General features: G+C 42.8%; 1 protein-coding gene and 1 non-coding gene across 2 annotated transcripts in view; one reads left to right on the top strand and one right to left on the bottom strand.

The window, feature by feature from the left end:
• The window catches only part of LOC145350926 (coiled-coil domain-containing protein 85A-like), a 610,627-nt gene that overhangs the window by 428,383 nt on the left and 155,777 nt on the right, over positions 1-26,467 (top strand). The window lies entirely within an intron of this gene.
• LOC145351272 (U2 spliceosomal RNA) lies at positions 4,644-4,842 on the bottom strand. Its single transcript, XR_013888377.1, has one exon. It is a non-coding gene; the product is annotated as a U2 spliceosomal RNA (small nuclear RNA).

Raw genomic sequence — 26,467 nt, 5'->3', positions numbered from 1 at the left:
AAATGGCAAATGGAATTTAATGTTGGCAAGTGTGAGGTGGTCCACTTTGGTAGGAATAATGGTAGGAAGGACTATTACTTACGTGGCGAAAAACTGCAGCATGCGACGGTGCAGAGGGACCTCGGGGTCCTTGTGCATGAGTCGCAAAAACCCAGCTTGCAGGTGCAGCAGGTGGTCAGGAAGGCGAATGGGATGCTGGCCTTCATAGCGAGGGGGATTGAATATAAAAGTAGGGAGGTCTTGCTGCGGCTGTATAGGGCATTGGTGAGGCCGCAGCTGGAGTACTATGTGCAGTTTTGGGCGCCGCACCTGCGCAAAGATATTTTAGCCTTGGAGGGAGTGCAGAGGAGGTTTACTAGGCTGATACCGGAGTTGAGGGGGTTGAGCTATGAGGACAGGCTGAATAAACTAGGCTTGTACTCGTTAGAGTTTAGAAGAATGAGGGGAGATCTCATTGAGACGTATAAGATGATGAATGGGATGGATAGGATAGAGGTGGAGAGACTCTTCCCGCTCAAAAAAGACAGTAGGACTAGGGGGCACAGCCTCAAGATAAAGGGGGGGCGGTTTAGAACGGAGTTGAGGAGGAACTTCTTCACTCAAAGGGTGGTGAATCTCTGGAATTCTCTGCCCGTTGAAGTGGTGGAGGCTGCCTCGCTAAATATTTTTAAGACGCGGGTTGATGGGTTTTTGATAAGCGAGGGGATTAAGGGTTATGGGGAGAGGGCGGGAAAGTGGAACTGAGCCATGACAGATCAGCCATGATCTTATTGAATGGCGGGGCAGGCTCGAAGGGCTAGATGGCCTACTCCTGCTCCTATTTCTTATGTTCTTATGTTCTTAAATATATTCAACGAGGTAGCCTCCACCACTTCAACGGGCAGAGAATTCCAGAGACTCACCACCCTTTGAGTGAAGAAGTTCCTCCTCCCTCCTCAACTCCGTTCTAAACTGTCCCCCCACCTTATTTTGAGGCTGTGCCCTCTAGTTCTGTTATTCTTTCTAAGTGGAAAGAATCTCTCTACCTCTACCCTATCTATCCCCTTCATTATCCTGTAAGTCTCTTTAAGATCCCCCCTCAGCCTTCTAAACTCTAACGAGTACAGACCCAGTCTATTCAATCTTTCTTCATAAACTAATCCCCTCATCTCCAGTATCAGCCTGGTGAACCTTCTCTGTACTCCCTCCAGGGCCAACATATCCTTTCGCAAATACGGGGACCAATCTTTCTGCACTGTAGGGTTCTATGATGATTCAAAACTGCACGCAGTACTCCAGTTGCGGCCTCACCAGTGCCTTGTACAATTGCAGCAAGACCTCCCTGCTTTTATATTCTATCCCCCTCGCCATAAAGGCCAGCATCCCATTCGCCTTCTTGATCACCTGCTGCACCTGCAGACTGGGTTTTTTGCGATCCGTGCACAAGGACCCCCAGGTCCCTCTGCACTGTAGCACGCTGTAGCTTTTCACCCTTTAAATAATAATCCCTCCTACTATTATTTCTACCAAAGTGGATAACCTCACAATAGCTAACTAAATACTCCATCTGCCAGGTCCTCGCCCACTCACTCAGCCTATTCAGATCTCTCTGTAGACTTTCCACACCTTCCACGCAATTCACTTTTCCACTCATCTTCGTGTCATCAGCAAATTTCGTTACCCTACATTCAGCCCCCTCCTCCAGATCATCTATGTAAATGGTAAACAGTTGAACCCCAGCACTGATCCCTGCGGCACTCCACTAGTCACCAACTGCCAACCAGAAAAGCACCCACTGATTCCAACTCTCTGCTTCCTGTTAGATAATCAATCCTCTATCCACGCTAACACCTTACCCCCAACTCCGTGCACCCTAACCTCCTGCAGCAACCTTTTGTGAGGCACCTTATTGAACGCCTTCTGGAAATCTAAAAACACCACATCCATTGGTTCCCGTCTGTCTACCGCACTGGTCACATCCTCATAGAAATCCAATAAATTTGTTAAACACGACTTCCCCTTCCCCTATGTTCTTATGTTCTTACTTCAGTGGTCATGGGCATTCGGCCTCTGATCTTCAGGTAAGCATTCTCCAAGGCGGCCTTCGTGACACGTGACAACACAGAATCGCTGAGCAGAAACTGATAGCCAAGTTCCGCACGCATGAGGACGGCCTCAACCGGGATCTTAGGTTCATGTCACACTATCTGTAACCCCCACAATTTGCGTGGGCTTACAAAATCTCACTAACTGTCCCAGCTAGAGACAATACACATCTCTTTAACCTGTGCTTAACCCTCCCTCCACTCACATTGTCTGTACCTTTAAGACTTGATTACCTGTAAAGACTCACATTCTAACCATTATTTTGTAAATTGAGTTTGTGTTTTTATGCCCTGTTTGTGAGTAGAACTCCCACTCACCTGATGAAGGAGCAGTGCTCGTAAAGCTTGTGGCTTTTGCTACCAAATAAACCTGTTGGACTTTAACCTGGTGCTGTGAGACTTCTTACTGTGCTTACCCCAGTCCAACACCAGCACTCAACATCATGGCTACTCTTCTAATGATAGTATTAATATGGCAGGTTCAGTTTGGTTTCTGATCAATGGTAACTCGTAGGATGCTGATGGTGCAGAAATTTAACAATGATAATACCATTGAATGTCAAGGGGAGATGGTTGTATTGACAGGAGATGGTCATTACCTTGTACTTGAGTGTTACAAATGTTACTTATTGCTTATTGGCCCAAGCCTGAATGTTATCCAGGTCTTCCATACAACATGGATGGTCTCCTCTGTGTGAGGACAGGACTCATCTCCACAAGGACTGTGTGGTGGTCACTCCTACCAATACACTTATGGACTGATGCATTTACATCAAGTTTTGATTTGTTTTGAGTTGATTTATTATTGTCATATTTATTAGTATAAGTGAAAAGTATTTCTTGCGCGCTATACAAACAAAGCATACCATTCATAGAGAAGGAAAGGAGAGAATGTAGAATGTAATGTTACAGTCATAGCTAGGGTGTAGATAAAGATCAACATAATGCAAGGTAGGTCCACTGAAAAATCTGATGGCAGGCAGGAAGAAGTCAAGTAGGTTTATGCTGCTTGATAACTTTCTCAACATCTGCTGCATGCCCAGTCTGATAGATACATCCTTATGCTCAGTTAGTAGTGGAGGGTATTCCATCATCTTCCAGTTTTGTGCCTTAAGGATGCTCGAGGTGAGGGGAGGATTACCCAGCACCTCACCTGCTCTTATAGCCACAGTATTTACTTTGTTGCTCTAGTTAGGTTGCTGGTCATTGGTGATCCACTCGGATGTTGTTAGGGAATGTTCAATGGTACTGTCATTGAATTTCAAGGGGGGTTGTTGAGCGTTCTCTTGTTGGAGATCGTTATTCCCTGCCATTTGTATGATGTGAATGTTACTTGCCACTTATTGTTACTTGCCAAGGTCTTGCTGCATTCTGACACAGTGGCTGCTTGCAGCTGCACAGTGGCACAGTGGTTGACACTGCTGCCTCACAACGCCAGGGTTCAATTCAGCCTCAGGTCACTGTCTGTGTGGAGTTTGCACTTTCTCCCCTTACCTGGTTGGGTTTCCTCCGAATGCTCTGGTTTCCTCCCACAGTCGAAAGATGTATGAGTTAGGTTGATTGACCATGCTAAGTTGACCCTAATGTTAGGGGGTTAGCAGGGCAAATATGTGGGGTTACTGGAATGGGTCCTGAGTGGGATGTGGTTGATACAAACTTGATGGGCCGAATGACCTCCTTCAGTACTATCGGGATTCAGTGATTTTGAAAGGGTTAGGAACGGAACTGAACACTGCACAGCAAACATCCACATATATGATCCTATGTTGATGAAGTTGCTGAAGGTGGTTGGGTCGAGGATACTGTCCTTGTATCCTGCAGTGATTTCCTGGGGCTGAGATGAGTGGCCTTCAAGAACTAGAACTATCTTCTTTACCTAGGTTTGATTCCAACCAGTGGAGAGTTCAACTCTGATTTCCGTTGACTCTGGGCAAAACCTTTTCTCATGTTGGGAGTGCCGGTTGTGGCTCCAGAAGTGCTGAGAGGTGGAGTGGCTGGCCATGCAGAATCACATGGTGGCCAGCCAGATAGATATGCAGAAGTGAAGATCCTGGCCAATCACGTAGCGGGATTAGGCAAGAGACTGATGGCCCATTATAACCTCATGGGGTTAAATGTCCATTTGCCTTTTAAATGGCACCTGATCTTCCCTGTACAGCCCTTGATCTCCCTGTAATTATGCTTTATCTACCATTTCTAGACATTGATCTTTTTGGTTCTGCTTCCTCTCTATAGTCTTTCTTAAGTAAGGAGAACAAAACTGTAAACTGTACTCATGATCTCACTAAATGTAGTTCATCTTTCCTACTTTTATATTCCATTCCCCTTACAATAAGTGACAACATTCCATTTGTCTTCCTAATCACTTGCATACTAACTTCATGTGATTCATATACCAGGGTACTAAGATCCCTCTGTACCTCAGAATTTTTTTTACAGAATTTTTAAATTCTTTATTCCAATTCAATCCAATCAAATCAAATTCAATTCAGAGCCCCAACAATTGAGACATTCCCGACCCAAGCTGACAAGACAGGGCTCTCACCTCCTGTCTTGGGCTTGATCTACATGATCCAAGCTGATTGGAACAGGTGTAGCTCCTCTTCCAAGGCTTGATCTCATTTGCATCTTAGCCAAAAGGCTGAGATGCCACTTCGAAAAATTGCTTCAAATGAAGCTAAAATGTAACCTAATGACTTCAACAAAGTACAGCATGTCGCTACTACACTTGATCTTAGCCAAAAGGCCGAGAAATAATATATTGCTTTTCTATTCTTCCTGCTGAAATTGACAAGTTCACATTTTGTCACATTATACTCCATTTGCCAAATTTTGCCCACTCACAATCAATCTAGCATCCCTTGTAGACTCTTTGACCTCTTACTTATTTTTCTACTTACTTTCAAATTTGCTGATGATACAAAGATTGGAGGTGTACTGGAGAGTGAGGAGCTTGCAGAGGGATTTGGACCAACTAGAAAAATGGGATGAAATATGGCAAATGGAATTTAACGCAGACAAACGTGAGGTTTTACACTTTGGAAGGACAAACCAAAGTAGAATGTACAGGTAAATGGTAGGACTCTGAAGAGCGCAGGTGAACAGAGGGGTCTGGGAATACAGGTACAGAATTCCCTAAAAGTGGCATCCCAGGTGGATAGGGTCATAAAAAGTGCTTTTGATACATTGGCCTTTATAAATCAGAGTATCAAGTATAAAAGTTGGAGTGTTATGGTAAGGTTATATAAGGCGTTGGTGAGGCCAAATTTAGAGTATTATGTACAGTTTTGGTCAGCTAATTACAGGAAGGATGTAAATAGAGTTGAAAGAGTGCAGAGAAGGTTCACAAGGATGTTGCCGGGACTTGAGAAGCTGAGTTACAGAGAGAGATTGAATAGGTTAGGACTTTATTCCCTGGAGCGTAGAAGAATGAGGGGAGATTGATAGAGGTGTATAAGATTTTGATGTGTATAGATAGAATGAATGCAAGCAGGCTTTTTCCACTGAGGCTAGGGGAGAAAAAAACCAGAGGGCCTGGGTTAAGGGTGAAAGGAGAAAAGTTTAAAGGGAATATTAGGGGGGGCTTCTTCATGCAGAGAGTGGTGGGAGTGTGGAATGAGCTGCCAGATAAAGTGGTAAATGCGGGGTCACTTTTAACATTTAAGAAAAACTTGGACAGGTACATGGATGGGAGGGGTGTGGAGGGATATGGTTCAAGTGCAGGTCAGTGGGACTAGGCAAAAAATGGTTCGGCACAGACAAGAAGGGCCAAAGGCCCATTTCTGAGCTGTATTTCCTATGGTTTTACTGTTTTTCTGCCCTCAAAAAATTTGGCAATTATATATGAGGTCCCCTCATCCAAGTCATTGATACAGATTGTAAATAGTTGAGGCCTTAGCATTAATTACTGTAGCACTCCACTGGTTACAGCTTGCCACCTCAAAATGTGACCCATTTATTCCTACTCTCTGCTGTCTGTTATACAAACAATCTTCTATCCACAAATATTACCCCCCCAGACTATGAACTCTTATTTGTGTGACACCTTATCAAATGCCTTTTGGAAACTCAATGCACCACAACTACAATTCCCCTTTATCTATATTACTTGTTACTTCATCAAAGAACTCCAATAAATTTGTCAAACATAATTTCCCTTTCACAAAACTATGTTAACTCTTCCTAATTGCATTAAGATGCCCTGCTATGACCTCCTTAACAACAAAGTCAAGCATTTTCCTTCTGACAGATATTAGACCAACTAGCCTGTAGTTTCCTGCTTTCTGCTTCGCTCCTTTCTTGAATAGAGAAGTTTAATTTACTGTTATTCAATCTGATGGGGCTTTTCCTGAATCCAAGGAACTGCAAGGGTTAATTGCCCTAGAGAATATATTTTTTAACTCGTGCTGAGCTCCACCATCACTGAGGATGGGAATGTTCAGGGAGCTTCCCCTCTCACACTCTGTGGCCTTCCTACTTTCAGTGCTTCTCCCAAATAGTGTTGAATATGGAGAAATATTGACTCATCAGGACAGCGAGGATAGTAGGTGACAAGGAGGTTTCTGTCGCATGTTTGACTTGATGCCATGAGAATTCACAAGGTCCAGAGCTGTAGGGTAACTCTGTCCTGGCTGTGAATCACTATGAGATAGGATATTGTAAGTTTCTCATTGAAAAACTTACAAAATACTGAAAGACCTGGATAGAGTGCATGTGGGAAAGATTAGGATCCGAGGGCACAGCCTCAGAATACAAGGACGACCCTTCAGAACTGAGATGAGGAGGAGTTTCTTCAGCCAGAAGGTGGTGAATTTATGGAATTCATTGCCACAAAAGGCTGTGGAGGCCAGGTCATTGAGTACATTTAAGACAGAGATAGATAGGTTCTTGATTGGTAAAGGTATCAAAGGTCACAAGGAAAAGGCGAGAGAATGAGGTTGAGAAACATATCAGCCATGGTTGAATGGTGGAGCAGACTCGATGGGCTGAATGGTCTGATTCTGCTTCAATATCTATGGAATAGTGACGGGGGAGTCTGGGACTTTGGCTGAAAGGAAAAATTCTGTGAGGATGACTGTTGCTGACTATTCTGTGGATGAGCTTTCCCAATGTTGGTGCAGGTCTCCAGCTGCTGGTGAGCACAGTGGTACAGTGGCACTGCTGCCTCACAGCGCCAGGGAGCCGGGTTTGATTCCTGGCTCGGGCGACTATCTATGTGGAGTTTGCACATTCTTCCGATGTCTGTGTGGGTTTCCTCCGGGTGCTCTGGTTTCCTCCCACAGTCCAAAGTGAGTTTGGTGGATTGGCCATGCTAAATTGCCTCTTGGTGTCGGGGGGATTAGTAAGTTAAATACGTGAGATCACAGTGACAGGGCCTGGTTGGGACTGATGTTGGTCCAGGCTTAATTGGCCAAATGGCCTTTTCTGCACTGTAGGGGTTCTATGATTCTAAAGCATTGCCCACCCATTTTGAGCCCTCCCAATGTTTACAGCAATGAGATGGAAAAGGGCAGGTTGTAGTGCAGGTGACCTGCTGCACTAGATTGCAGGCCAGGCAGTGATACAAGAATTATCCCTTAATTGTTTCATGGCAGTGACAATCCAGGGTAAGTTTAACATTTTCCACAGCAAGTGATCTTTGCCTCAGGCTAACTACATAATCCAAAGAAATGCATTCTTCTTTATTTCCTGCCTGTTTTAGATATTACCCTTTTTTAACAACCTTGCCAGAAGTCATGTAATAATTTTTAAACAACAACGGTAATGGTAACAGCATATATTTATGCGGTATCCTCAAAGTAATGAAGTGCCTCAAGGCTCTTGCTGTGAGCGAGAATGGAACATTTGACATTCCAACTAAAACTCCATTTAACTTTCAGCGGCATTGGAAAATCCCAGCTGAATGAATGAGGACCAAAGATTTCAGCCATTAGGCCAACTAACCAGAAGCTAGTTAAAGTTTTTTTATTAGCGTTACAAGTAAGCGTACATGAACACTGCAATGAAGTTCCTGTGATAATCCCCTGATCGCCACACTCTGGCTCCTGTTCGGGTACACTGAGGGAGACTTTAGCATGGCCAGTGCACCTAACCAGCTCATCTTTCAGACTGTGGAGCAAACTGGAGCACCCAGAGGAAACCCACACAGATGCGAGGAGAGTGTACAGAATCTACACAGTGACCCAAGCTGGGGATCAAACCTGGGTCCCTGGCGCTGTGAGGCTGCAGTGCTAACCACTGTGCCACTGTGCCTCCCCTGAAATAGGTATATTTTACAAATTGCCTTAAAGGAGGAAAGTGGGGTGCAGATGCAAATATTTATAGGGAGAGGATTCCAGAGCTTGAAGCACAGGCCACAGAAGACATAGCCACCAATTTTGGAGCAATTAATATTGGGGATGCAAAGAGACCAGAATTAGAGGTGAACAGTTATCGCAGCAATTTGTGGGACAGGAGGAAATTACAAAAATAGAGAGGGGCAAGGCCACAGAGGGATTTGAAAACAAGGATGAGAATTTTGACACTGAGGTTGCTTGACTGGGAGCCAGTGTAGATCAATGAGCACAATGACTATAAGAGGAACAAGACTTGCTAAAGATGTGGGCAGCAGAGTTTTGGATGACTTCAAGTTCACAAAGGACAGGTTGCGGGAGAGCAGCCAGGAGGAGACAGGAATAGTCAAGTCTAAAAGGAATGGAAACATGTATGAGGGTTTCACCAACAACCTGCCCTGGTACCTCCATGCCGATGCTCTAGTTAAGAAAGCTCACCAATGCCTCTACTTTCTCAGGAGAATTGGGCATGTCAGCTACTATTCTCACTAATGTTTACAGATGCACCATGGAAAATATCCTTTCAGGATGTGTCTCAGCTTGGTATGGCTCCTGCTTTGATCAAAAGCACGAGAAACTATGTAAGATTGTGAACGTAGCCCAATTCATCACGCAAACCAGTCTCCCTTCTATTGACTGCGTCAACACTTCTCGCTGCCTTGGAAAAGCAGCCAGCAGAATTGAGAACTCAACACCCCCCCACCCCCGACATTCACTCTTTCACCTTCTTCCTTTGGGAAAAAGACACAAAAGTCTGGGACCACATACTAACCGACTCAAGAACAGCTGCTTCCCTGCTGCCATCAGACTTTTGAATGGACCTACCTTAAATTAAGTTGGTCTTTCTCTACACCCTAGCTATAATACTATATTCTGCACCCTCTCTTCTCCTTCTCCCATATGTACTCAATGAACAGTATGCTTTGTCAGTATAGTGCAAGAAACCATACTTTTCACTGTATCCCAATAACAATAATAATTCAAATCAAATCAACAGCAGGTGACCTGAATCGTGGGGCAAAGGCAGGTGATGTTATGAAACTCTTAGGCAGTATAGTACCAAAGAAAAATGCATAGGCAGCCTTAGTGCCAAAGAACCAAAGAAAAATCTTGCTCCAGATTCACTTTTTGGTTTTTAAGTGTGTGATAAAGGAAAGATTGCTGGCAATTTCTTTTCCATTGGAGGAAATCTGCGTAAAATACTGAGTGCTCTAAAGTAGATGTTTTGACATTTCAAAATGAAGTAGAAATTGATGGAAATACGGCAAATTATTCCACAGAACTGTCTCCACACACATTAAGTTGTCCCTTTGTTTAGATGCTGTCTAATGTGCTGTATATTTCCAGTATTTTTTATTTCTGTTTCAGACATGCTGCATGAGCAGAAATATTTCTTTGCGATCTCTATTATTTTATATTCCTTTTCTTTTTCTTTAAAGCCTGTTCCAACAGGAATAATTTAACTGTTGCATGAGCAATATCTGGCCAACCGCCAATCACAGAAAATAGGTTACAGATGCGACTGCTTGTTACTTCAATATCTGTAATTTACTTTAGTTGCCTGAATTCTTGGATGACAATAACATTATTCCACTCTATAATGTTATTTTGCACCAATGTTCTAGCTGGCTGTCCTTGAACTTTGTACTATGTCTAAGCATCTAGTGATCAAAAACTATCAGTAGAAAAGAGGAAAAAATAATATGGAGAGGGGGAATAAGACATACATTTGTCAAGCACCTTGTACAACCACTTGCTGTATCAGAACAATTCGCAGCCAATGATTTTTGAAGTGCCTTTACTATTATTATGTAGGGAAATATGGTTGGCTATTAGGCAGCCTACAGTAAACACTGTGACTATACCCTTCCTATTCCTGAGTTCTATCCATTTTGAATCATAGAAACCCTACAGTGCAGAAAGAGGCCATTCGGCCCATCAAGTCTGCACTGACCACAATCCCACCCAGGCCCTATCCCCATATCCCTACATATTTATCCGCTAATCCACGCATTTCAGGACTCTAAGGGCAATTTTTTTTAGCGTGGCCAATCAAACTAACCTGAACATCTTTGGACTATGGGAGGAAACCGGAGCACCCGGAGGAAACCCACACAGACACGAGGAGAATGGGCAAACTCCACACAGACAGTGATCCAAGCCAGGAATCGAACCCAGGTCCCGGAGCCGTGAAGCAGCAGTGCTAACCACTGTGCTACCGTGCTGTCCGTTGATGGCAATCAAATTCTCACAGCAAACTTCAAGCAATGAGATAAATGACTCGATATAAAAGTGGAATATGTTGGATACCCTGAACAGGTTAGGCAGCATCTGTGAGGTAAGAAACAGAGTTAACAGTGGAATGTACATCAGGATTCAAGAACGGGCCCTCAGGGACCAACAAGGAGATTGAACATTAGCTGCATATCCTGGAGGTGTCCTCTCATGGCTTGCGACTCAATCCATTCCAGCTGCTCAGGCCACCAGGGGCCCCCGAGCAGGAGAACCTTATCAGTCCAGGGCCCTCCAGGCCACTAGAAGATATCCTTTGAGATCATCACAGATATCAGGACAAAACAGCCAGCATGGTGAGTTCACCTCTGTTGCAGATGTCGTGCCTGCACCCAGGTGTAACGGTAGGATTAGGAAAGTTAACAGATTTTGATGTTACTGTTGGGTCACTAATGTGCTATCGCTGTAAAAGAAATTGCACTTTTGTGAATACATTTGATAGTGACGTGAATGCTTTGAAGGAGATGTGAATTTGTACATCGGAATCCTCTTTTGTTGAGATTTAGCTATCTTCCCGTTCAGTGGTAGTGTCCCACTGTGAGATGATCAATCTCAGCTGAACTCATCTCCACACCCTTCTGTGATGTCAGCAAGTTGCGTTTGAATCTTTATTTACAGTGTCTGATGTAAAGGTTCCCAACCTTTCCACAAGCAACACCATTTGTGTCTCTACAGTGATAATGGCTGAAAATATGATATGCACAGGTGGAGACATAGCCATGCCTTCATCCCAGGCACAGCAGCATTTGCATCATTAGATAGCAGTGAAAGCTTCAAGGCTTCTTTCACATTGGTCTAGCCTGGCTATTTTCATCCAGAGCAAACCAGACATCATGATAGGCCTTCCTGTAAAAGGTATCTGTGACCTCTTTTATACATCAATGTTTTTACGGACTGAGAGTTGCCACACAGGTCCCCTGTTGATCCCTGGAAAGAGCCAGAGATAAAGAAATTGAGTGCTGCAATCACCTTCAAAGCCACTGGCAGGGGATAGTCTCCAACCCCACATTGCATCACACCTTACAAAGATTGTGGCATTGGTGATGTACCAAACTTTGGACATGTGCCCAGCACTGCCTCTCACTCTTTTGTTAGATGATAAACTTAGGTAAGCCGAGTTACCTCCATTGCCTGGGTCTCTTTTCCTGACCCTCCTGCTCATTCTCGGGCTCATCTTGACCATGTCCTTCAGGTGGGGCTTCATGCTGGAGCTGGGCTCAGCACCACCTCCCCTACCTTCACCTCCTCTGTTGAACTCGGACTCTGACAAAGGCAGCATTGAGCCCTGGATCCATTTGTCCTTCTGCCTTCTTGCTGAAATAAAATACAGACAACAAGAATGATTAAAGGGTCAAGATTGTGAAGATCTGAATATGAAACCTATGAAAAATGTCTGCAACCTTTCCTGCCTTACTTGCATGGTGACCGATACAGCCTAGCACACTAGCACACACATTGAGGTGATCAGGATGGCATCCCAGAAATGCAAAATCTGGAACCTTGCTTGGTATAAATGAGATGAATGACCCCAACTAGCTGTGTTCCAAACTGATGTGACATATTAATAACCAAATGAGGTGCTCGTGGCCAATGCCTGGATGCCCTCTGGCCCATTAGAAATGCTAATTCTGAACAATGACTGACCTTCATTGATGGAATGCCACAAAGCATCTGTGCCTCCTTCACTATTGCCTGCATTCACAAAGATGTTATTCTTTAGATGCAGCAATTGTGATATGAAGCCATTGAGTTCTGAGTATCCCTTCAACACCACTAATAGGCCCCCAGTGGCTTTCTTGCCAAAGGAGGTCTTCTTCCTTTCTAACTAAGCAGACTGATGTTCACTCCTGCATCCCCAAGAAGTGGCCCCTGAGACCAGCAGGGCACTTCTCCCACACTGCCTCAGACCTCTCCTGATCAGATTCACTATTATGTTTGTTTTGAGCCAGTACCATTACTGTATTGCAGCAAGATGGTGATTCTTTCATTTCCAAACAGAATTCAACTCTCCCTCTCTCACTGTCCATATGCCCGATATATACCTATACTCTCACAGTGTGAAGATAGAGATCCCTCTTGTTGTTCATCAGCCTCCCCCAGTAATATTGGATGCCATAGTTGTTGTTGTGGACATTCGCTTCCTCCACGTCTCGAGCCTGTGAAGTGCCCGTGCCCCATATGGACCTTTACCCATCTTATTTAGAGGCTGTGTTTATGGTCATCTACTGCGGTGAACCCCTTTTGGGCTGTGCACACCAGTGGATGAACATACATCCCAATTCGCCCTCAAGAAAGCTTCACATACCCTTTTATTGTGTTTCCCAATCCACCAGTCACCATTACCATTCCCTTTGCAGTCTAATACAGAACCTGGCAAGCCCAGAGACAGTGGCTGTGAGACAGCCCTGCACACCAAGCTCTGTTCTTCCCCTCTGCAGCACACAATCTTTGCCCCTCCTCGCAGCTGAAGGACACCATGCTCCCAATGATCCTGCTGCACGCCCACTGCACCCCTGGACTGTCTCCTATCTCTGACTTCTGATTCTGATGTCCGTGTAACTCCTGAGTTGCCGGTAGTCTATGACACCTTCCCACATCACCAGGAGTGTCTGTATTCCAAGATTCCGGTCTGTAAGGGCCAGACCAAAGAACTGGACTTTCACAGAGATCCCCATTGTCATGAAGGACTATAGTGTCTTTTCCCAAACCACACCCCTTACCTTCTGTGACCCATTCCTCATGTGCCACACTCACAATACCACCTCATCCCACCCCTCCCCACCCCCAAATCTGGAACCTGCATGCGTCTCCTTCTAGTCAAAAATGTGTTGTCACTTTGGCTCCCTTGTTTGTCAGCATTTCACGTACACTTGTCAGGCTCCAATTTCCCACCCCTTAGTCTGCCATCTGCCTGCCATTGTGCTCCTTCCACCCCCTCCCCCCACAACTTTTGCATAGCCTTCCTTCTCCTTTGCCCCCATTGGATTTTTGAGCCCCACCCTCCCCTCACACCCCATCCTCCTGGTTGAAATGCTCATTACTGAGATTCTTCTCAAAATCATTGCATGGTGGTGTCCTTGTGGACAATGGTGTCAGCCATCGGGAGTAGAAGATCCCTGCGCTCTCCAACCTCAGCTGCAGTGCTTGTCGGTGCCTGAAGGTGGAGGCCTGCATCAGTACCGCAGCACAGTGGTGTCCTTCTGGACAACGTGGACGAAAAGCAGAGACAGACCAACCCTACAGCCCAGCATTTCACCGCAATATTACGGTGACTGTACAGGTTGTACTTACCTCCAAGACACCAACGAGCTAACGTCCAATTTGTGCATGTCACTTCTTTTCTAAAGCATTTGAGACTGAAGTAATTCCCTGCTGGCATGACACAGGATTGGAAGGCATGAGGAGACTTCCATGAGCAGTTGTTATAAATAACATTCATCAGATTTAACTGAATGTAAATTGTGCTCATGCCGCTTGGCATTGGGCTACAGACCACCATGAACTTGCCATCAGAAGAATTACAAACTGCTTTTACACCAGCGGGTTTCTGACCTTTTGCCCACCGTTGTATTCTGTCATTGCCTGCCACCGAGCCGGCCATGGTCGAAATGGGACAATTCCGCCCAACATGCCAAATTGATGACCTTTCATTTTCCATGTTTTATTTCAGTGTTCGGGTAATTTACTTCAAAAATGTGTTTTTATTTAAATCTCTAGATTATCTGTTTTAGGTGTTGGCTGAGGAATGAGGAAGAATTCCCCTCCTCCTCTTTGAGTTGTGCCATGAGGTCTTTTACGTCTATCTGTGAGGGCAAGCAGGGTCTAGAGGTCATCTGGATTATGTGGTGAATTTGCAGTGAAGCTTGAATCACTGCCTTCTCTTCTAGCCACTCGCGAGCCAAGTTTGATCTCATGAATTTTTTAATTAATTTACTAGACATGTTGAAATTGAATTCCAATGATGCCTCTTCTGTCTAACAACTGGTAAGCTGGTGTGGGGGGTTCAATATGGTGGGTGGCATGCATGTGATCATTCCATGCTGCAAGTGCCGTTCATTGATAGAATATCCTGATCTGTACAAATAGGGGCCAATTTCCTGTTTGAAGGTACTTGGCAAAATTAGTTAGCAGTGGACCATAGTGGCTGAAACTGCCATTGTTAGGAAATAACCCAGGCTTAAGTGGAAGGGTTACAGTCAAGTGTTGACATCCTCAGGATTTCTCCCTACATCTTATAGAGGTCTATAAGATCAGGAGAGGCATGGATTTTGTTAAGGCACTGAGTCTTTTTCCTAGTGTTGGAGAATCGAGAAATAGAAGGCATAGGTTTAAGTTAAGACAGGAAAGAACTAATGGGAACCTGAGGAGCAACTTTTTTACACTAAGGGTGATATGTATGTGGAATGAGCTGGCGGAGGAAGTGGTTGAGACAGGGACATTGACAACATAGACAGATACATGGATAGGAAAGATTTAGCGGGATATGGGCCAAATGCAGGCAAGTGTGGTTAACTTAGATGGGCTGTTTGGTCAGCAAGGACCAAACGGCCTGTCTCCGTGCCATAGATTCTATGATTCTATGATCTGCCACATGTTAATATGATACCCAATGCAGCAGAATCAAGGCCCCCAACCCAGTATTACCAGCCCCTAGGCCAAGCCCTCTCAGTACTCAGAAAGCTTGCGAGACCAAATCTTGCACCCTTATTCAAAAAAGGGAGGAAAGATAAGCCTTGCAATTTCAGACCAGACAGTTTAACCTGGGTAGTGGGGAAGCTTTTACAAATGAATAGTTGCTTGGGCAAATGCAGGAAAACCATGTGGATTTGATAAGAACAAGTTGTGTTTGACTAACCTGATGAAATTTTCTGATGAAGTAACCCTGATGATGGCAATGCAGTTGATGTGGTCAGCCCTTGAGAAAATTGTTCTGGAGGGTGGTGGTTGGGTAGAAAACTGCTGCGGTCCGGGAAAGAGGGAAGTGGTGAGATGGGTAAAGAGGAGTGCTGCATAAGTTATAGGTTATGAAGAAAAACATAAAACTAGCTTGTCAAAACCCCTTATATGTTGAAATAGAGTCTGATACTTCTACAGTTAGCTCAGCCTTAGGATGTTTGAAACTAAAGAAATTCAAAAACATGGCGAACAAACTCTATAATTGTTTTTGGTATCAGAATGCTTAAGGTAAGTATAACTTTGCTCATCAAAAATGTTTGAATGCTGCAGTTTGATGGTAATTGATGACAATAATGCCATTTGCACTACTTACAATGTCAAATGAAAGCTAAATGATCATTTTAAGTGCAAATATTATGAAATGATACAAATGATTGCTTCTGAGCAAAATTTTGTTTTTTCATTCATGGGACATGGCATCACTAGCTGACCAGCATTTATTCCCCATTCCTCATTGCCCTTGGAGGGCAGTTCAGAGTTAACCACTTTGCTGTGCTCTGGACTCACATATAGGCCAGACCAGATAAGGATAGTAGTTTTCCTTCCTTAAAGAACATTATAAAACCAAATGGTTTTGTTTTGACAATTGACAGTGGTTTCATGGTTGGATGTTTTAAATGATATCAAATTGTAGGTAAATGATTGGTTTGAATGCAAATTATATCAAATAATGGCTAAATGATTACTGAGTACAATTGATATCAAAATTAGCACAGCTGAATGCCATTGGAAGCAAATAATATCAACATTTTCTGGTAAGGACAATATGTACACGGATAAGACTAATAATAAGTAAGATATTTTTCTTAGCATCCACAATCAACATCTTGAAGCGCAGCGCGTAGATAATATTTTAATATACTTCATTATTTCTTGGCATTGAGTTAGTGGAGAATTGGGATTTATATTGCTGAGAAGCAGGGCCAGATTAGGTGTCTGTAATTGGATACTTTGGGACTACACCATAAGGCATTAGTATCATCTCAATGCTGAATATTGCTGATGAGAGAGACAAGCAAAACATGTTTGTCCTGATGTGTGTAAGACAAAATAACATTAGCAATATGTCTGTCTTTTCAGCAATATTCAAGTTCTGTACTCCTGACTGTTTGAATACAGTGGAGGTTAATTTAATTTCTATTCATATAATTAAAAATTAAGCCCCTCTGAAAGGGCCTTTCAACTCTCCATTTCAGGAGAATGTTAGGTAAGCCTCCACATCATATTCTAGAAGTACTTCATTAATAAATGGTCTCTGCTCATTCCATAAAAAAAGACACTTAATGAAAGCTATCAAATGCACTGGCTATCCCCTGTTATTCAATTGAATGCTATTACTATTTAATATCTTTGACCTATCACTGATCTAAATTAATAGCTGCACAGTTTCCCCCGCTATACTTTATTAACATCCACAGCGCCAGGTTGATAGAAAGATCATGGCAAGTCTTGGACTATGCCAATATTGTAATCGTTCTGCAAATATCTTCCTAGCTACATCACCATACCTTTCATTTTCAAACGGCCTGGGTGGAATTTTCCCATCCTGCCCGCCACAGGAGTTATAGAGGGCAGGACAGAATACTTGGTGGGACCAGTTAAAGGTCCATTGACCTCGGTCAGGAATTTCCATTCATGGGGTGCATGCGGAAAGAAAATCCCACCCTATTAGACATATAATGTAACAAAAAGATATCCTACTTCATCTTGAAATTGTATTATTCTGAAATTTCCCAACAAGAAGTTACTATAACAACAGCAACCTTTCATTTAAATAGCACCTTTACTATGTCTCAAAGCCCTTCAAAGAAGCACGATCAACTAGAATACTGAGATTTAAACAGTTGGTTTCAACCTGAGTTAGTGGTTGAGGAGGGCAGATAGAATCAGCTTCAAGGTATGGAGTGTACAGCCTGGGCCAGGGCTGATGGCATCAGTCCTCCCAATTCTGACAAAGAGACTGTGGAGGACTTGAGAAAGGGGGAGGAAGTGGAGAGCTGAGACTCGTCATTGACTCCCCTTGGACCAGATTTTCCTTTCCTGATAGGAATCACGGGAACATGATTAGACCGTTCAGACCATTGGGTCTACTCCATCATTCAGTGTGTCCGTGGCTGATCAAGTGCCACTTTCCTGTACTTTCCTCATATCCCCTGAAGTCATTGCCCTCCAGAAATCTATTGATTGTATTTTGAACATGCTCAATGATTGAGCTTCAACAGTCCTCTGGGATGGAGAATACTAAAATTTCACTACCCTCTGAGTAACATGATTCGTCCTCACCTCAGCCTTAAATGGCCTGCCTCTTAAGATCATGTCCACTGGTTTTAGACAGGGCAAACATCTTACTTACATCCACCCTGTCATGTCCTGCAATAATTTTGTAAGTTTCAGTGAGGTCATCCCTCATTCTTCAAATTTCTAAGGAATACTGACCCAATCTCTTCAATCTCTCCTCATAAGACAATCCCACCATCCCAGGGATTAACCTACTAAACATCCTTTGCACTCCTTCTATCCTTCATTGGATAAGGTGACTAAAACTGTGCATAATACACCAGGTGCAGCCACCCCAAGGCTCTATATAACTGCGACAACAGATTTTTACTCCTGTACTCAAATCCCCTTGTGATGGAGGCTAACGTATCTTTTGTTTTTAATTGCTTGTTGCCTGCTAACTTGTAATGACTGATCAAAGATATCCAGATCGCTCTGGACACCCTCTTTTCCAAGATTCTCATCATTTAAGAAACACTTTGCCTTCTTGTTTCTTTTCTACCCAAGTTAAAAACTTCCATTTCTTTGCACTATATTCCATCTGCCATGTTCTGGCCCATTCACTTAGCCTGTCCAAGTCCTTTAGCCGCATCTTGGCATCCTCCTCACAATTTACATTTTCCTCGCGGCTTGGTGTCATCAGCAAATTTGAAAATATTACAATCGGTTCCAACATTTATATAAATTGTGGACAGCAATGGATCTAGCACTGATTCTCGCAATACCTCACTAGTAACAACGTTCCAACCCGAGAGTGAACCATTTATTTCCACTCTCTGCTTTCTATCTGTTTCTCAAATCTATCTTGTATGTTTCTTCTGAACCCATGTGCTCTAATTTTATTTACGAACCACCTGTGTGGAATGTTATCACAAACCTTCTGAAGACCCTGAGACATCACATCCACTGATTCACCTTTATCTATGCAACAAGTAACATTCTCAAAAAGCTCCAACAAATTTGTCAAACGTGATGGGTGGGATTTTCTGGTCCTGCTGCCATAGGACCGGAAATTCCTGCTCGAGGTAAATGGATCTCTGGTTTGTCGGTCATATTTACCATCCCACCTTTGGTGATTCCAGTGGTGGACAGGAACAAAAGATTTAGGTTGATTTCCCTTTCACAAATCCATGTTGACTCTATCCAATTTTACCATTCTCTTCTAAACGTTCAGTTATTACATCCTCAATAACAGATTCTAACATTTTCACTATTACTGATATCAAACTAACAGGTCTGTAGTTCTCCATTTCCCCTCATCCACCCTTTTTAAATAGTGAGGTTACATTCAAGTCCAGAGGAACATTTCCAGAATCCAAAGTTTTGGAAGATTACCATCTGCTCTCTAGCCATCTCCTTCAAAACACTGGAAGGAAACACAACTGCTTCAGTGAATTAGTTAACCTTCAATCTAGTCAAATATTATCTCTTTACTGATACTAGATTTTTTTAGGTCCTCAGTTCCATAAGTCCCTTGGTTGCCTAGTAGTTCTGGGAGATTTTTCTCTATCTTCCATGAAAAAATTCACAAAGAAGCAGTTTAGCTTCTCTGCTATTTCTCTGTGCTCCACGATAAATTCTCCTGTCTCCTGTAAGTGATGCACATTTGTCCCACAAATCTTTTCCTTTTTGCATCTGTAAAGAAATTTTGACAGTCCATCTTTAAGTTGCTCAGTTTGTGTTCATATTTTATTTTCCACTCCTTAGTTGGCTCCTTTCTATTTCCTCTTTGTTAATCACTTTCTTAGATTAATAGATATTTCCTGATGTTGCAATCCTGCTTCATTCTGGTAGTGCCTGCCCACACTATTTTCATAGTGGTGGGGCAAGGACAGACTAAATTTGGGGCTGCTGCCTCCCAGAGCAGGCCCAAGGTGGGTGGATTCGTAGGCAGGCTAGAAGGCCTGTCTCCATTCACTGGGACATTGATCCAATTCTATTCATGATTCTTAGATACCCAAGTCTTCATCCCTCACCCTCCATATACCTCACTAACCCCTTTGACCCTAGCCAGCCCCCTGCCTCCATAACCCCCACTTGCCTCATAGCCACCTGCTTGCCCCATATGCCCCATGCCCCCTCCATATCCTTAATATCTTTCCATACTCAGTCATCCAGTATTCAGTATGGACAGAATTCATGACCCCCTCATGATACAAATAGCCAATCAAAATCAACCTGTAAAAAGCTTTAATCCTATTCAGTGGTTTCCTCAGTGCTCATTACTGCCTCACAACGCCAAGGACCCGGGTTCGATTCCCGGCTTGAGTCACTGTCTGTACGGAATCTGCACATTCTCCCCATAGCTGCATGGGTTTCCTCTGGATGCTCTGGTTTCCTCCCACAGTCTGGAAGATATGCTGCTTAGGTGCATTAGCCACACTAAATTCTCCCTCAGTGTTCCCGAACAGGTGCTGGAGTGTGGCAGTAACATCATTGCAGTGTTAGTGTAAGCCTACTTGTGACACAAATAAGTAAACTTTAAACTGGTTCAGTCTTTGAGAATATGAGAACCAATGTTTACCAGGGACACATGAAAACCATGAACAGATTAAGTACAGGCTGGCATGTAGCCAGCTGAAGCTGTGTTGTCTATAAGCGTAACAGTTTTTAATCCAGTGGTAGATGATAGAGTTTTGTTTAAAAAAATAGATGATAGAGTTTTGGTAAGTAACCATTAAACTGACCAGCATTGTGGAAGTGCAAAAGTCTTTGGGTGCATTAGATTACTAATGCTAAGATTGCGCAGTGGTTAGCACTGCTGCCCCACAGCACTAGGGACCCGGGTTCAATTCTAGACCTGAGTTACTGTCTGTGTGAATTCTTCCTGTTCTCCCTGTGGGTTTCCTCTGAGTGCCCCGCTTTCCCCTCAGTCTGGGGGATTGCAGGTCAAGATTGGCCATGCTAAATTGCCCCTTAGTATCCAAGATGTATAGGTTAGGGGGATTAGTGGAGTAAATACATGGTTTCCGGGGATAGGGCAGGGGTGGGCCTTGGTAAGGTGCTCTGTCAGAGTCACTGCTGACCCGATATGCCGAATGGTTTTTATCTGCACTATAGGGAATCTATATATAACTGGCCAGACTCCATCAAAATTGCAGTGTCTGAAATTAGCACCTTGTGATGGACCAACCAGTAATGGGATTTTTGCCACCAAGATACAACATGAGATTGAGGAAGAGTTGGGAGGTATTGATATATTTGCAGCAAGTCAGAGCGAGAGATCCTGAAGGTAATGGAACAGGGACAACAGGCCAACACAGCGATAAAAACTATGGTTTTTATGTTACCTATTTTTCTCTTTGTATGTTTATAAGACAGCCTAACAGACAAGTATATTCTCTGCATGCTCCCATTTTTCCAGGAAAATAGAGGTTTGGATTATAATAAAACCCAAAATTGGAGGCACTGTATATTCCAAATATTTTCGTAATTGATATATTCTTGCGCTTTCTCAAAACATTCATTTTTCCAGTCAAGAAAAATTGCAATGTGGCACATAATTCTTTTTTTACGTTTATTATAATGATGCTGTTACTGATGGGAGATGTGTGTTTCCATACTAAATATCTATAGCCATTTTGAAGATTTATGTTGCTTTTTCATTATGAAGTGGCCCCTTCATTTACCACCATGATGTATGGGGATCTGATTTAGTGCAGTTCAATTTTCCCTCTTCATGGAAAGATATAGCTAACAGAGCTGGAATTCCCCTGGTAGCTACATTTTAATGAATAAGTATTTGATGAACTAGGTCTCAGTGGTAATTTTGACCTAAGCACTTGACAAAAAATGATTAAACCTCTCTAATTAATTTCAAATCAGATGTAAATTTTAGTGGCAGTGAGCTGAAAAACTGCTACACATTTTAAATGCTAGAAATGTCATCACATGATATGAAACTTCACAATGGTAATTAACCTCCAGCCTGCAGGACCCTGTACCATTGTATTTGCTTGACTGCGTTCCACTTTGAATTTCTTGGCTTGTGACTGAAACTTGTGACTAAGGAACTCAGTTCCTCTGAGCATTGGAATAAACTGATTCCATTTGGAATAATAATAAAACAAAAAAAATCACAAATTGTCACTTTGCAGAACAATCCAATTAAGGAAAATTCTCTGTGTGCAATAAGTGGTGGTAATTATAATTGAAGTGTCTATATTGATCATGGATTGCAATCTTGTGCTTCTGTTAGGCACGTGGCATATTTCTCTAGACTGAAATACTGCTTTATCAATCAATCAGATCCACGAAGTCAAGAGAGTGAGAGACTTCAGCATCCAATGTGGTACCGTTTATCTGAGATAGATACAAAAAGTTTGTCTAGTATTATGTTGGCATGATTTGGTAATTGAAGAAGGGATGGCATTTTATAAGGGCAATTTTATTCCTGATATTATTGATATATATTCAAAGACCAAAGGCAAGCAAATCTATTAAAATACAAGAATCCATTTCAGGGTAAACAAGAAGTTGTGAAAGTGTTGGGGAATTTAGGGGATGAGGAGCAGCCCACATTTTTATGTAGGCTCCTGTCATATTCTGTATGGCTCATTGGTTAACTGACAACAAAAAATGAGGTGGGTCCATAAATCTGGGTGTCTGCTCATTCCAACTCCCATCCCATCTTCCATCATCTATCATTAGGAACCAATTACTCTACTTCTCAAAACAGTGATGGCAAAGCTGCTTTTTAACAACATTAGTGCCAGTTTTGCAGGAATTCACAGCTGAGCTTTATTTTGTGATCAGATGACCCTACATGATCTCACAGCCCTAAAGTAGCCAATGAAAAGGAAAACTGTTCCGTACCCCATGAAGTGCCTACACAGTTTTCATAGCTGGAATAAATCAGAATAAACTGAACTGGTCAGAAAATGATAAGCCCATGAAATCCATGGGAAAGTGGAGCCTTAATTGGTTCAATGGCTAGTGGTAAAAGATAACAGTGTATGGATGTTATGGGAATTGGACAGATGTTTCCATTAGTGTTCCAAATACTTGGTCCTTGATATTTGTAGCATACATCATTGATTTAAAATTAAATGTTGGGAGCATTATTTAGACGTTTGGCGATGAAACAACTACACGGCCAATTATTGATAGTAAGGAATAAAGTAACACACTATAGGACTATGGGAAGATACTAATGGACTGGTCAGGTGGAGAAAAAGGTGGCAAATGGAATTCACTCTGGAAAAATGAGAGCTAATGTATTTGGGGAGGGCAGTCAAGGAAGGGAATGCACAATAAATGGTACAATGCTGAGAAATTAGATGAACAGAGGGACCTTGGGGTGCATGTCTACAGATCTCTGAAGGTAACAGGACAGGTAGATAAAGTAGTTAACAAGGCATATATTTACCGAGGCATTGAATATAAGAGCAAAGAAATTACACTAAAACTGTAAAAAACACTTGTTAAACTCTAGCTAGAATACTATGTAAAGTTCTGGTCATCATATTACAGGGAGGATACAAAACAGATGTATGCCAGGAATTGAAAGTTTTAGCTATTGGAAAAGTGAGTAGGTTGGGATTGTTTTTTGCTTTAGAACATTGGGGGGTTGAAGTGAGATTTAACTGGAGGTGTATAAAATTAGATTGGCAGGATAGGTAGGACCAATGATCAGGGACGTAAATTTAATATAATTGTTAGAAGGATTAGTGGGGAGTTGAGGTGAAATGTTTTCACTCAGAGGATGATGGAGTTGGAAGACACCTTCTGAAAGGATAATAGAAACCGCGTTTGAAAAGCTACTTTGATCGAAGTTGAAGTGATGGGGCTATGGACCAAGAGCTGAAAAACAAGATTAAGTTGCATATCTCTTTTTCACCTGGCACAGACACGGTGGGATATATAATCTCTTTCTGTGCCATAAATTTTATATTTTGACGTTTCTGTGGAAAGTGGCAATTGCTACCATAACAATCAGAGGAAGCAGAGGCACTTTTAGCAACATTGCCTCTGAAATACAAAGAAGAAAGGTTTGCAACAGCAGAAATGTCTTGAGGTGAAGTCTGGCTTCTCGATAATAAGAGGAGATGATACAATAAGTGCTGTGTCACAAGTCAAATTGACAGTTAAGGAGTCACTGGCATCACAAAGGTTCCGAGAGTAAATGGATTTTACTTGAACTTGTAATGTGTGATATTATACTTCAAATATTGGCAATCTTTTTGCATGCCATCAATAGGCTTAGAAAAGTCATATCCTCATAGCCACAGCTGACAAATATGGTGCTTCACTGGAGGAAAAGGATGATCTCGTGGGTAAAATTATGATATATTTGGCAAAAGCATTTAAATTTTAAGTGTATTTACTGCCACTGGTAGTGGCAGCCTGTTGGTGCATGTGAGTTATATAGATAGAACATAGAACATAGAACATAGAACACTACAGCACAAACAGGCCCTTCGGCCCACAAGTTGCGCCGACCACATCACCTACCAACCTACAGACCTATCTATAACCCTCAATCTCATTAAACCCCATATACTCATCCAGAAGTCTTTTAAAAGACCCCAGCGAGTTCGCCTCCACCACCACTGACGGCAGCCGATTCCATTCACTCACCACCCTCTGAGATGTCTTTAGATAGTTCTACTTATCCAGAACCTGTACAGTTAATTCCCTATAGTCAATGCCAAGAAGCTGTGCCAGAGACGGCAGATGTGATTAGTAGCAACATGTTGATCTAGGACCAATCAGATTCCAGTAGCTATTGATCATCCTGTCTAGTCTCTTTTTATATAGGCTGGAATTTGCCGACCATTTACGACCCGCTGCTGCTGCCAGCGGGAGCAGAGATTTTGGCGCCTAGTCAAATCTCTATTTACTGCAGTGGGACTGGAGAATCCCAGCTCCAGGCAAGGTTGGAGAATGCGGCTCATAAATGAAAACATGAATTTGTATGAATAAGATGCTTCTAAAGAAGCCTCCATTATTAAACTTTGGAATGGCTTCACATACTTAAATGCTTCCATTGGCCCCACTAGCATTCGTAAGCTGCCTTGTTAACTGGATGTTCTGGATCCTCCATTTGCTGGACGATCTAGGATCTGTGCACCTCTGCTTGTAGGTTTATTTTTGAGGGTGAGTGCAAAATGCTGATAACACAGCCTCACCTACCTTTGCATTTCTTTGTTGGTGATGCTTCTCAATCACCCAGAACCTCTCTGTCATTATCATTCTCCTGTCTTGGGACATTTTACTTGGGATTATCACAGTGCTGGTGATTACCCTTCTCCATTTCCTCCTGTCAGGCACCCATTCTCCTTCTAATTCCACTGGTTTAAGTCACCACTGCACCCTTCCAATTGCGTCTTAGGCCTTCCAGGCACTCCCATCTCCGTCACTCCCTCACCACAAGTCCTCTGCCCCTCAAGAACAGAGAGTAATACCATTTCAATCTCTTCTTAGCTATTTTTCAACCATCCATCCACATTTTTCACTGACTGCCTAACATATTGGTTCACTTTTATTGTTACTATCCCTGGCAAAAAAAAGCTGGCAGTGTGACATCATTGCAATTTAATTTACAAGAGCAAGCAAACAGAAACAAAACAATAAAAACATCCAGAAGTCATTTGAGAATCCAAAAGATTTATATCCATTTTCCGTGGCTAACAATCCTTTATTTGCATTGGGCAAGAAATGAATCAATGATATGGGCTGGATTAGCAAAGAAGAGTTTACATATCTCAATGGTATCAGTAATAACGGCGGGGTTCTCCAGCCATGCTCGCCCCAAAACCAGAAAATCCCACCCGAGGTCAACAGACCTTTGCATAGTCGACCCCCTCCCACCCATGGCGGGTGCGATGGGAAAATTCCCCCAATGTTTTGTATTGGCCTGGAGGAGATCAATGGAAAATAAATTGCCATTCTAGAGCAGTGAACAGCAGCATTGACATAAACTGGTGCACATACTGAGCAATTAGCTATATTTGTATCTCATTTACAACAGAGGAGTGCCTAAGACTGAAAAAGATTTTGTAATTAGGCAATTCAGTCCCTGACTTCTCCTTGATGTTATAAATAACCAAACAAATTAAATGAGCATGTAATCCATTTCAATGCAGATTAACTGCTATAATGCTGTGTCTAAATTCATAGAATCATAGAACCCTACAGTGCAGAAGGAGGCCATTTGGCCCATTGAACCTGCACCAACAACAACCTCACCCAGGCCCTATCCCTGTCACCCCATGTATTTACCCCACGAATCCCCCTGACGGTAAGGGGCAATTTAGCATGGCCAAGCAACCTAACCCACACATCTTTGGACTCTGGGAAGAAACCCACACAGACATGAGAAGAATATGCAAACTCCACACCCAAGCCACCCCAGGCCGGAATTGGTCCCTGGTGCTGTGAGGCACCAGTGCAAACCACTGTGCCACGGTTATTATGGAGCAACTTTACAATGCGGGAATGCAATGCGTAGGAAGTTAAAATGAAGTTGCTTCATTTCTTCTTCTATTTCTGTTGCCTTTCCATTTTATTGCCACCAGTGTGGCA

The sequence above is a fragment of the Carcharhinus amblyrhynchos genome, chromosome 12 (assembly GCF_965287045.1).
Source record: "Carcharhinus amblyrhynchos chromosome 12, sCarAmb.v2.hapA, whole genome shotgun sequence".
NCBI classification, from domain to species: domain Eukaryota; kingdom Metazoa; phylum Chordata; class Chondrichthyes; order Carcharhiniformes; family Carcharhinidae; genus Carcharhinus; species Carcharhinus amblyrhynchos.
The sequence above is the reverse complement of the archived record's forward strand: the minus strand, read 5'-3'. Positions and strand labels throughout refer to the sequence as shown.